Source organism: Polypterus senegalus, unplaced genomic scaffold, assembly GCF_016835505.1.
Source record: "Polypterus senegalus isolate Bchr_013 unplaced genomic scaffold, ASM1683550v1 scaffold_3375, whole genome shotgun sequence".
In the NCBI taxonomy this organism is placed as follows: domain Eukaryota; kingdom Metazoa; phylum Chordata; class Cladistia; order Polypteriformes; family Polypteridae; genus Polypterus; species Polypterus senegalus.
Genome location: NW_024377433.1, coordinates 41,317 through 52,368, shown reverse-complemented (window position 1 = coordinate 52,368; position 11,052 = coordinate 41,317). Strand labels below are relative to the sequence as shown.

General features: G+C 42.9%; 1 pseudogene; it reads left to right on the top strand.

The window, feature by feature from the left end:
- Nucleotides 1-3,347: 3,347 nt before the first annotated feature.
- LOC120519322 lies at nt 3,348-10,214 on the top strand (annotated as a pseudogene).
- Nucleotides 10,215-11,052: the final 838 nt, after the last annotated feature.

Here is an 11,052-nt window from a genome sequence, read left to right as displayed (position 1 = left end):
GTGACCTGTCAAAATGTTGCTTCATTTTATTCTGGCTTTTGTACACCCTGTTGTGTGTATGCATTGCAGTGGGCAAAGCTGGTTGGGCACGCAGACGATCCAGTGGAAGCTGAAGTTCACAACCAATCATAAGAGCTGCAGGTGAACTGCCTGTAGTTGAGTGCTGTGTAGCTCTGTAGTGAAGAAGTGTCTGGAGAAGTGCAGAGAGAAATGTGCATCCATCTGCCAAATGTGCTCTAATGCCATTTTTTAAAGTTTTATTTAGACGCTCTACCCCCCCATTGGCCTGAGGGTGGTAGAATGCTGTGCGGTGGTGGCGAATTCCTTTACTCATCAAAAGCTTGTAAATTCAACAGAAGTGAATTGTGGATCATTATCTGTTGAAACAGCCACTGGCAACCCCAGCGAGCAAAAATGGACTCCAAAAATTCGATCACAGCTCTGGTTGTAACTGATCCAACTGAGGCTACTTCTGGCCACTTAGAGTGTAGGTCATATGCCACAATAAGAAAACGCTGATGATGTGGAACACCATGTAACTCACCGCAGATGTCTAGCTGTATGTGTTCCCAAGGCTTAACAGGCCACTGAACTGGCTGCAATGGGGGTGTGGATGGAGGACCCATTTTACCACTAAGAAGGCAAGCAGGGCATTCCTTGACCAGAGCTTCAATATCAGCATCAATCCCTGGCCACCACACAAGGTTGCGACATCGCTTGCTTAACACGGACAATACCCAAATGGCCCTCATGTGCCATAGCCAGGACTCGTGCCTGGAGAGACCTTGGAACTACTGTGCAGAGACCACGAACAACACAGCTTTCATTCCAGCAAGTGAGTTCATCCTTGACACGATGGAATGGCGTCACCTCAGCCGGTACTTGAGTAGGCCACCCTTGCCTGATAAAAGTACGAAGCTGAGTGAGCACAGGGTCTTGCTCTGAGGCCTGCTGCAGCTCCTGGAGTGACACCGTGGCCTCTAGAGGTGTGTGAAGAAGCTGAACAAGTTCAGGCTCAGCAGAATCAGGGCAGGGAGTCATGACTGGAGGAGCTGAGAACCAAGACAGTAGGTCAGCCACCACATTGTGGTGCCCGGGAGTATACTGGAGTTTAAAATTGTACTGCTGGAGACGCTCTGACCAGCGGTGCAGTCTTAGTGGCCTGTGACCAGAACCAGATATAGAAAGCAGTGCAGTGAGAGCTTGGTGGTCAGTTCTGAGTGTAAATGCACGGCCATACAGATACATGTGCCACCGTTCGCAAGCCCAGATACATGCCAGTGCTTCTCACTCACTAACTGAGTATTTCTGTTCACCTGGGCTAAGAGCTCTCGAAGCAAATGCCACAGGTTTCTCAGTCCCCTCCTGAATCTGAGACAGTACAGCCCCAAGAGCAGCTCCAGATGCATCACATGTGACTAAGGTGGGACTATTGAGGTCAAAGTGTGCCAGCACAGGCGGTGAAACAAGCTGAGCCTTTAGTAACTGAAAAGCCTCTGTGCAGGCTGGAGTCCATGCCCAGGGAGCATCTTTCTTCAAAAGTTGACGTAAGGGTGCAGTAGTGGAGGAGTATTGCGGCAGAAAACGTAGATAGTATGCAGTCATACCCAAAAATGAAGCAACCTGTGCTACTGATGTGGGCTCTGGAATTCTCTGAATTGCCTCTGTGTTAGACTGGAGTGGGGTTAAACCATCTGCAGATAGTTGGAAACCCACAAATTCAATTGAAGGTGCAGAAAATACACATTTATCACCATTAAGAGTGAGATTATGCCTGGCCAGAGCTGAAAACACTCTTTGAGACGCTCATCATGGGTAGAGGTTGTGGGACCATGCACAACTATATCATCAAGATAAATGACAACCCCTGGAATCCCTGCCAAGATGGTTGACATTATCTTCTGAAAGCAACTCGGGCCTGAACTGAGTCCAAATGGCATTCTAGTATATCGGAAAACCCCAATGTGAGTGACAAATGCAGTCAGGTCTCGACTGCTGGGGTGGAGTGGCACCTGCAGATATCCTTGACGGAGATCTAACTTTGTAAAGAAACGAGATCCATAAAATTGTGTAGTTAGCTCCTCTGAAGTTGGCAGAGGGTATTTGTCAGGAATGACTGCCTTGTTTACTGCTCTTAGATCGACACAGACTCGTAGTTCCCCTGACTTTTTTTTGCAACAACCAAATTGGAAATCCATGGGGCAGCATTAACAGGTTCTATAATTCCAGCCTCTAGGAGGCGTTGCAGTTCAGCAGATACCCCGTCACAAAAGCCAGTGGGATGCGGCGTGGTGGCTGGATGACAGGAGGCACAGTGAGATCTAGCAAAGGCTGGTGATGAAAGGCAGAGAGACAGCCAAGTCCATCAAAAAGTGATGGCCACTTCTGTTGCCAAGGGGAGCAGACATTAAGAATTACAGATCCACTAGTGTCAACAAGGGTAAAACCAAGGCTGTTAAAAAGATCCAGGCCTAAGAGGTTGGCACCATGGCGGAGACATGAAATGTGAATTGCGGAAGAAACTTAGAACCATAGTGTACTGACAGCTCAACTGAACCCACAATGTCAATCTTAGAGCTGGCATAGCCACAAAGAGTGGTGACTGGAGCAGATAGCTGGAGATCTGGGAAAACTTCTTCTTAGTCTTTAGATTTAACAGAGACACTGTTGCCCCAGTATCTAGCAAAAGCGGAAGACATACATTGTCTAGTTCTACTGTGCAGGTTTTAAAAGATGTATGCCTAGATGTCACATTATGAATTGTCACAGGCTTTGACAATGCCGGAGGGAGCGCAAACTTTCGCGAAGTGATTGGCCTTATTGCAGCGCTGGCATATCTGACCCTGGCAGGGCAGCTCTGCGCTCGTGGAGTGTGATTTAGAGCCACAATTTCCGCAAAACGCTGGGGTCTTGGAGGAAGCTGTCGCGTAAGCTGCACACTGGGATCCTCGTTGCAGTTGTCCGAGTCTTCTGTGCATTGCAGTGCTTGAGCCGCGTCTCCTGTCACTGCTGAGGAAGCAGGAGATGTGTCGAGTTTGGCGGCAAACTCCGCGGCAGACTCGATCTGAAATGCAATGTGGATTGCCCGTGATAGACTTAAATCATCTGATTCTAGCAAGAGCTTTTCGCTGACTTTTGGATTGTTCGTGTTCTCAGCCAATTGATTCCTAATAAATTCATCTTGCATGTCTCCGAACTTGCATAAACTGGCTAAACCCATTAAGTTGGCCACGTATTGGTGAACCGATTCGCCTGCCTGCTGTCGCCGCTACGAAAAAGAATTCGGCAGAGAATAACACTTTGCAAGCAGGAGAAGTGCGTCTCCAGGAGAGTCACAGCAGCTGAGTATGTGGCTGCGTTCCCAAAGTCTTAAACACGCGCTGTCCCTCCGTTCCCAGACAGTGTAGGAGCAAAGCTCTTTGCGCGCATCACTTACATTTTGCAAGTCAAGAGCCAGGAGGTAAGTTTCAAAAGACTCCAGCCATCGGGACCAAGACACTGGAGGCTCTCCAGGCAGGGAAAAAAGGGAGATGGTGGTGGAAGTGAAAATTCAGCCATCCTCGCGCCAAAATGTTGCATACGATACGAGACCGTACAGGTGCAGTTTTTCTCAGAAAGGCGATTATTTCGAACCACCAATCCGCCAGACACTCAACCTCTCACCCCAAACACTTTACGCCAACAAGAACACACTGTCGTAAAATGTACATATTGCAGACATAACAAACACTTAACACAAAGCATTTAATGTGCTACACAACTTATGACGGGTTTGAGAAAATCTAGTAAATTAAACATTGATTTTAGGATAAAGTTTACAACATTCTGCTTTAAAGACAAAATAAACTATGGGAATAAAGTGGAAATGTCGACTTTAATCTCGTCATAAGCGTCAAGATTAAAGTGGAAATGTCGAGAATAAAGTGAACATGTCAACTTTAGTTAGTTTTTTTCTTCAATTTGTCCGTATTTTTTTTTTTTTCACCATGGCCCTAATACACTTCCGTACAAAACCCTCAGCAATTCAGTGACAAAACTTTTGCTCAGGACACAGTGTGTGCTGCAAGGTTTCTGCACACTTTTTGCAATATGGACGCAGGTCCAAATATGAGCAAATATAAAAATGGCAGAGGGAGTCACTTTAACAGGAACCACAGTAAGTGCTACAAGGATTTTTGCACACAGAACACACCTAATGCTTAAACAGCTGTATATATATATATATATTGGTTTGCTAAGTACTGAAGACAGCTGCTGTACACTTAGCAACACTATACAGACTGCACTGACACTGAGAACAGAGACGTCATTTCCTGACGCTCTTTTCTGATATCTGATAGGCTGGTTCCACTAATCTTTTTATTTTATCAGTCCTCCTCTCCGCCCACCTCCACATCCTCTTTGCTTTTGAACTGCCTCTCCGCCCGCTATTAGAATGTACAGCCCCCACTCGCCCACCCACCTCTCTATACTCCTTACTACAGTATTAAGCTGCTCCACCTCTGCTATTACCATGTACACCCCACCTCGAAAGCCCACCTCCCCATACTCTTTGCATGTGAACTCTGCTCCCTGCCCCTATTAGCGATCAAGTGATCGGCAACATCCTGTCCCGCACCTCTCCCTCGCAAGTTGTGAGGGACGAGCGGCAGGTGGGCAAATATTTTAGAAGAAAGCACAACGTATAAATTCTACACCGCTGGTGACCAAAACAGCTCTGAGTCTATCCAATGAGCCATAATGCCACTTCATTTGCCACTTCAACAGGTTCAAGAGTGAGTGAATTTGGCTGTAGTCTAATGGACTGGCAGCTCCTCTAGCAGTGGTTCCTGGTTTGTGCCCAGTATTGCCAAGATACACTCTTCTTACCCCAGCATCCTTGCATAATATTAAAAACTAGTAGAATACCAGCTTCGCAGCGGAGAAGTAGTGTTTTAAAGAAGGTACAAAAGAAAAGGAAAAATTTCAAAAATAACGTAACATGATTGTTAATGTAATTGTTTTGTCATTGATATGAGTGTTGTTCTCATATCTATCTATCTATCTATGTTGTTCTCATATCTATCTATCTATCTATGTTGTTCTCATATCTATCTATCTATCTATCTATCTATCTATCTATCTATCTCTATCTATCTATATATATCTCTATCTATCTATATATATATAGCAGAATACCAAGGCTCAGGGGAGAAGTAGTGTGTTAAAGAAGGTACGAAAAAGAAAAGGAAAAATTTTAAAACTAACGTAACATGATTGTTAATGTAATTGTTTTGTCATTGATATGAGTGTTGTTCTCGTATCTATCTATATATATATTTCTATCTATCTATATATATATATACCTAGCTTGGCAGCGAGAAGTAGTATGTTAAAGAAGGAAAGAGAAAGAAAAGGAAACATTTTAAAAATAATGTAACATGATTGTCAAAGTAATTGTTTTGTGTATTTGGCGGCAGCGTCCACGATGTTGTTTTCGGTAGCTGCATCAGAAAATGTACCACAACGCCTGACACGCCTCCTTTTACTGTTTTCTCACAGCTTGGATTGCTGCTGTCATATATATATACACACACACACACACACACACACACACACACACACACACATACATACATACATACATACATACACACACACAAATTATATACATGTGTGTATGTATGTATGTATGTATGTATGTGTGTGTGTGTGTGTGTGTGTGTGTATATATATATATACACATACATATACTTGTGTATATGTTTGTATGTGTCTATATGTGTGTGTATAGGTTTGGTCACTGAGTGCAAGGGAAAAATAATAAATTATAGTCTATAAGTTATTAAACAGTAAAACATTAACGTTTTAAGAAGTACAGGTACATTGAAATTACATTTTCTATGTGAACATTCAAATTTGTGCCTCTGGTAATGTGCCTTACCGGCATTTAAAGAAAATTAGTTTTGTGTCCTCTGCAGTGTTAAAAGAGAAAGGCTTTGGTTTGGGATAAAAGGAAAAAAGGTGTAAAGAAAGGAAAGTTGCCTTTTTCTTTTATATAGTATAGCAAAATACCCGCTTCGCAGCGGAGAAGTAGTGTGTTAAAGAAGCAATGAAAAGAAAAGGAAACATTTTGAAAATAACGTAACCTGATTGTTAATGTAATTGTTTTGTCACTGTTGTGAGTGTTGAGTGTTGTTGTCATATATATATATATATATATATACAGTATATATATATATATATATTTACACACACACACATAAACATATATATATATATATATACATATCTATACATATACACATATATACATACATATATATCTACATACATACACACACATATATACACACAAATACATACATACACACACATATATACACACACAGCTATTTCGTATCAGTGCAATACGCTGTTTGTTAAAACGGTTGACTCCCGCTCTTACGTGCAATAACAAATCAAATCATTCAGTTGTCTTTGCTCATATGTCATTTTAGAGCTGGACGCCTGGCATCTTTTTGGCCACAAGTTCGTTTCTGTTTGCTGTGACGTTCTGTGTTGTGGAGATTCTCAGGATGGATTGCAGGTGCTCATCAGTGAGGCGACTCCTGTGTGCTGTTGTGTTATTCTTTATCACTGAGAAGAGCTTCTCACACAGATATGTGCTACCAAACATGCACAAGGTTCGAGCCGCATGTAGACGGACTTTTTGTTCTTCAAAGTCACCAAAGCGCCGGCAAACTCAGTGCGCAATAACTGTAGCTTCGCAATAACTTGCAGCATCATAAGGTAGACTTGATTAACATGGTAAGTGTTCGCAAGGCAGCTGAAGTGCTGCATTATGGGATCTGTAGTTTATTGTGTTACCAGCGCTTCATATACCCGGGCTTTAATAACAATAATACAGTATATAAAATGATCTCGCGGGCGGATATAATTACATGCCGGGCCGGATGTGGCCCGCCCTTGAGTTTGACACATATGGACTAAATAGAACTTGAAAAGATATATTTTTTCAAATGTGATCGCGCAATTTAGATAGAGTTGACGCAAGACTACAGCCTGCATGCCTCAATAAGTCATCCTCCCTCGCTCTTACTTTTTACAGTTCATCTAATGAATACACTGAGTATGGCTTTACCAAAACAATCATTGATGGCGAATAAAGTATCCATTATTCGAGTATGTAGAGCGGGATATATATATATACTGTGGCAGTAGGGGCAGTAGTGCACCCTCAACCCTCAGGTACAACTCCGAGACCAGGTTACAGTCCAAGACTCTTTTATTTTCTCTCAGTGCACCAAGCACCTTCCACACTACTCATTCACTACAACTACACACAATAACCTCTCCTCCTCGCCCAGACACTTTGCTCCTCTCCCACCCAGCACAGCTCAGTGTCTGGACTGAGGCACCGTCCTTTATAGCCCCTGACCGGAGGTGTTCCTGTCCCAGCAGTCCACAGTTCCCTATTCCTTCCGGTCAGGGCAATCAGTCTTTACTTCACCCGAGCACGCCATTCCTTCCCGCCACGCGGACTGTGACGTACTCCCGGTCATAGGGCACAACAGATCCCACAAGTCCTCCCACAGCGACTCCTGGTGGTCCCAAGGTATCCAGCAGGGCTGTGTATAAACACTACAAAGTCCATAAGGCCCTGCTGGACCTCGGGCACGATCCTGGTGTCGGGAGAGCTCCTCCTGTCGACCTGGGGTGCGGACGCCTGGGAAGCCGCAGCCTTCCACAATACATATATATATATACCAGCGTATCGCAGCAGAAGTAGTGTGTTAAAAAGGTAGAAAAGAAAAGGGAACATTTTAAAAATAACGTAACATGACTGTCAATATACAGTATTTGTTTTGTGAGTGTTACTGAGTGTTGCTGTCATCAAGGATTTGATTATCATTATTTCTTTCAATCAGGTTCGTATTTGTAGGATGTGTTGTGTTCAAGTTACATTCCGTGTTTGTCAATCGTTGTAAAGATGACAGGTTTCATTCATCGATTCATTTCTTACTGCATCAATAAACAGCTCGTCTTCTTCTTTATCTGAGACCTGACACACTGCATGCACGGTTTTTTTTTACACTGTCTTCCTTTAGCGGGACATTGACTTTTTCCACCGGTGCTTTGTTTCCACAGTAGCTGCATTTATGAAATGCTCATCAGACGCTTCATATTTTTGCTGCCTTTTCAATTGTGTAGTTCGGTTTTGTTCAGCTCTTTGGAACTGTTGCTTTTATCTCTGCACTGCGCCAGTTCACGTGAGCCGCCGGTGTACTTGCATCGAAGGTTCCCAGCTCTGCTGGTGCCATCTCGTGCTATGTCCATAGCTTTATTTAATGTTACCTTAGTCCTGGCACTTAAAACTTTCTCTCGCAGTTTCGCTGAGTTTGTGCCAAACACCACCCTGACCATCTCATCTTCCTCTGCATAAGCACAGTCCTTCACCCGTGAATATTTAGTGGGAGTTTGCTATTGGATTGCCGCTGACGGACGGCCTTATATGGGCAGGCACTAAATTACAAACGCCAGCGGCAGCCTGTCTATGAACTTAATTTAAAGTGTAGGTTTACATCGCTTTGTTTCAAGTAGCAGAACTCATGAATATGGTTGTATGTGTCACTCGCCGCTTCTTATTGTTTCGCTGCCTTCTCAATTATATAATGCATGTTTTCTTCAGCGCTTTTTGAGGTCTTCCTGGTTTTCTATGTACTGCATGATTACGGGAGGCGTGATGATGTCACACGAAACTCCCCACGGCGTTGAAGCTCATCTCCATTACAGTAAATGGAGAAAACTGCTTCCAGTTATGACCATTACGCGTAGAATTTCCATATAAAACCTGCCCAACTTTTGTAAGGAAGCTGTAAGGAATGAACCTGCCAAATTTCAGCCTTCCACCCACACGGGAAGTTGGAGAATTAGTGATGAGTGAGTGAGTGAGTGAGTGAGTGAGTGAGTGAGTGAGTGAGGGCTTTGCCTTTTATTAGTATAGATGCCAAGAAAATGGATAGATTTTATATGAATTTTAAAAATACTGACGTTAATATCATTTGCATGCTTAATTCCTTAGGCAGGGATTGTCATCTCAAGATGGCTCCCTTTGGAGATGGCCCCTGGGCCGACCTTTCCAGGTGGGGATGCTCCACGACTGTCGCCTGACTTGCTCATTCCAGGTGGGTTAAAATTCACCATTTTAGGTTTGCTCTCTCAAAAAAAAAAACCTGCAGTGGTATGTGGGGTCCAGGTTTGATCCATATTATATATTTTATTTCTTTAATTTTGTTTTTTCACCAGGTGTCACTCTATGGGACTTTAAAACCTCAAGAAAGACCTCAACATTAAACCCCAGAAGAACACAAAATTCAAGATCATCACATTCAGATTCTTTGGATGAGAAAACCTTCATCCTAAACATGACAGCTTCACTTAAAGCGAGCTTCTTGTGTGGCTTGATTGAGGTCGGTGGGTCTGCCAAGTACCTCAATGACACCAAATCATCCAAACGTCAGTCCAGGGTCACCCTGCACTACAGCATGACCACCAGAATGGAGCAGCTCACCATGAGCCACTTGGGGAGGCAGAACGTCATCTATCCAGAAGTGTTTAAGATCAGAAATCGGCCACCCATGTTGTCACGGCCGTGTTGTTTGGCGCTCAGGCTTTTTTATTTTTGATCAAAACATCTCTAAAGAGGAACAGAACCAAGATATTACAGGACAACTAGAAATATTAATTAAGAAATTTATTTCTGTAGATGGAAAAGGAGATTTAAAATGACAGATTCTGACAAGAAAATTGCTGACAGATTCTGACAAGAAATTTGCTGACCATTTTAACTGCACGTTCTATGGTGATTTTGCCCTTCATCAGAATCCCACAAGCTATCAGGATGCCATGGAGATTTACTACAAATTTGCCAAATCAAACTTGGGAAAGATGATGAGCTAGCAGTGCCTATCCAGGTCTGGTTGTACCCACTGAAAAATCTAAATTCACAGGCTGCTCAGCTGGTACAAGAGATCAGTGTGGCACTCGTGTCCAAATCTCAGGAGGTCCTGGAGGAGATAGACGAGCGCATCAAGAGGTGTAATGACATCATGAAGGACAGTGTTGTCAATAACTTTCCGATAATTAAGGAAAATGGAGAACAATTGAAATCAATGCTAAATCAATATAAATGTATTTTCCAAAAGACCTTGCAAGGGTCTTACGAAATATAAGGGTGAGGGTGCAAACGAGGAACAGCTCGCAGACATCCTGAAGAAGAAGGAAGAGTCACCATTTAAGAAGCGTGGTATAACATCATGGCTGGATAAAAGAGAAAAGGAAATCAGTATGATCACAAATGTCTTTAATCAAATTAAAGAGATGAAACTTGATATTGTTATAAATGGCCTGGATACATTAATTTACAACAATAATATTAAAAATATTGTCTGCTTGACTTTCACCTCACTCCATGTGTCTCAGTCATACATATCAGTAATGAAACGCTACCTTCAGGCCCCTTGTCAGTCCTCAGATCATCTGTCAGAGCCAAGTGAAGAGTTAATCATCCAGAATTTCAGAAAGTATTCCCAGCAATTCATTGAGTTTGCTGAAATTAACCAAAATAGCATGACAACGAGATTCCTCGTTCACTCCATCCCTGATGACAAATCTCCTGGGGTGACAATCTATCTTTATACATCTGGGAGTCTCATCAGCCATAACTTTCAGCTTCCATCTAAACCTGAGCCTCTTGTGACTGATTCTCGAACAGACAACAGCGTAACCCTAAAGTTATGAGTCCAGAAGTTTGATTCAAAAGGGTACAGAGTGGAGTATAAACTACCTGAAGATGAAGAGTGGAAGACTGTGGACACAAGAGAGACCCTTGAACAGGTTACAATTACATAGTTACTAGCTGACACAACATATCAATTCAGACACAGAGCCGTTTGTCAAGTTGGTGTGAGTCAGGCCAGCGACACGATTGAAGGGAAGACACTACCTGTTAAAAATCTTAAAGGTAAATTTGATATAAAACATCAAAGTAAGAAGATTAAAGATGGAAAT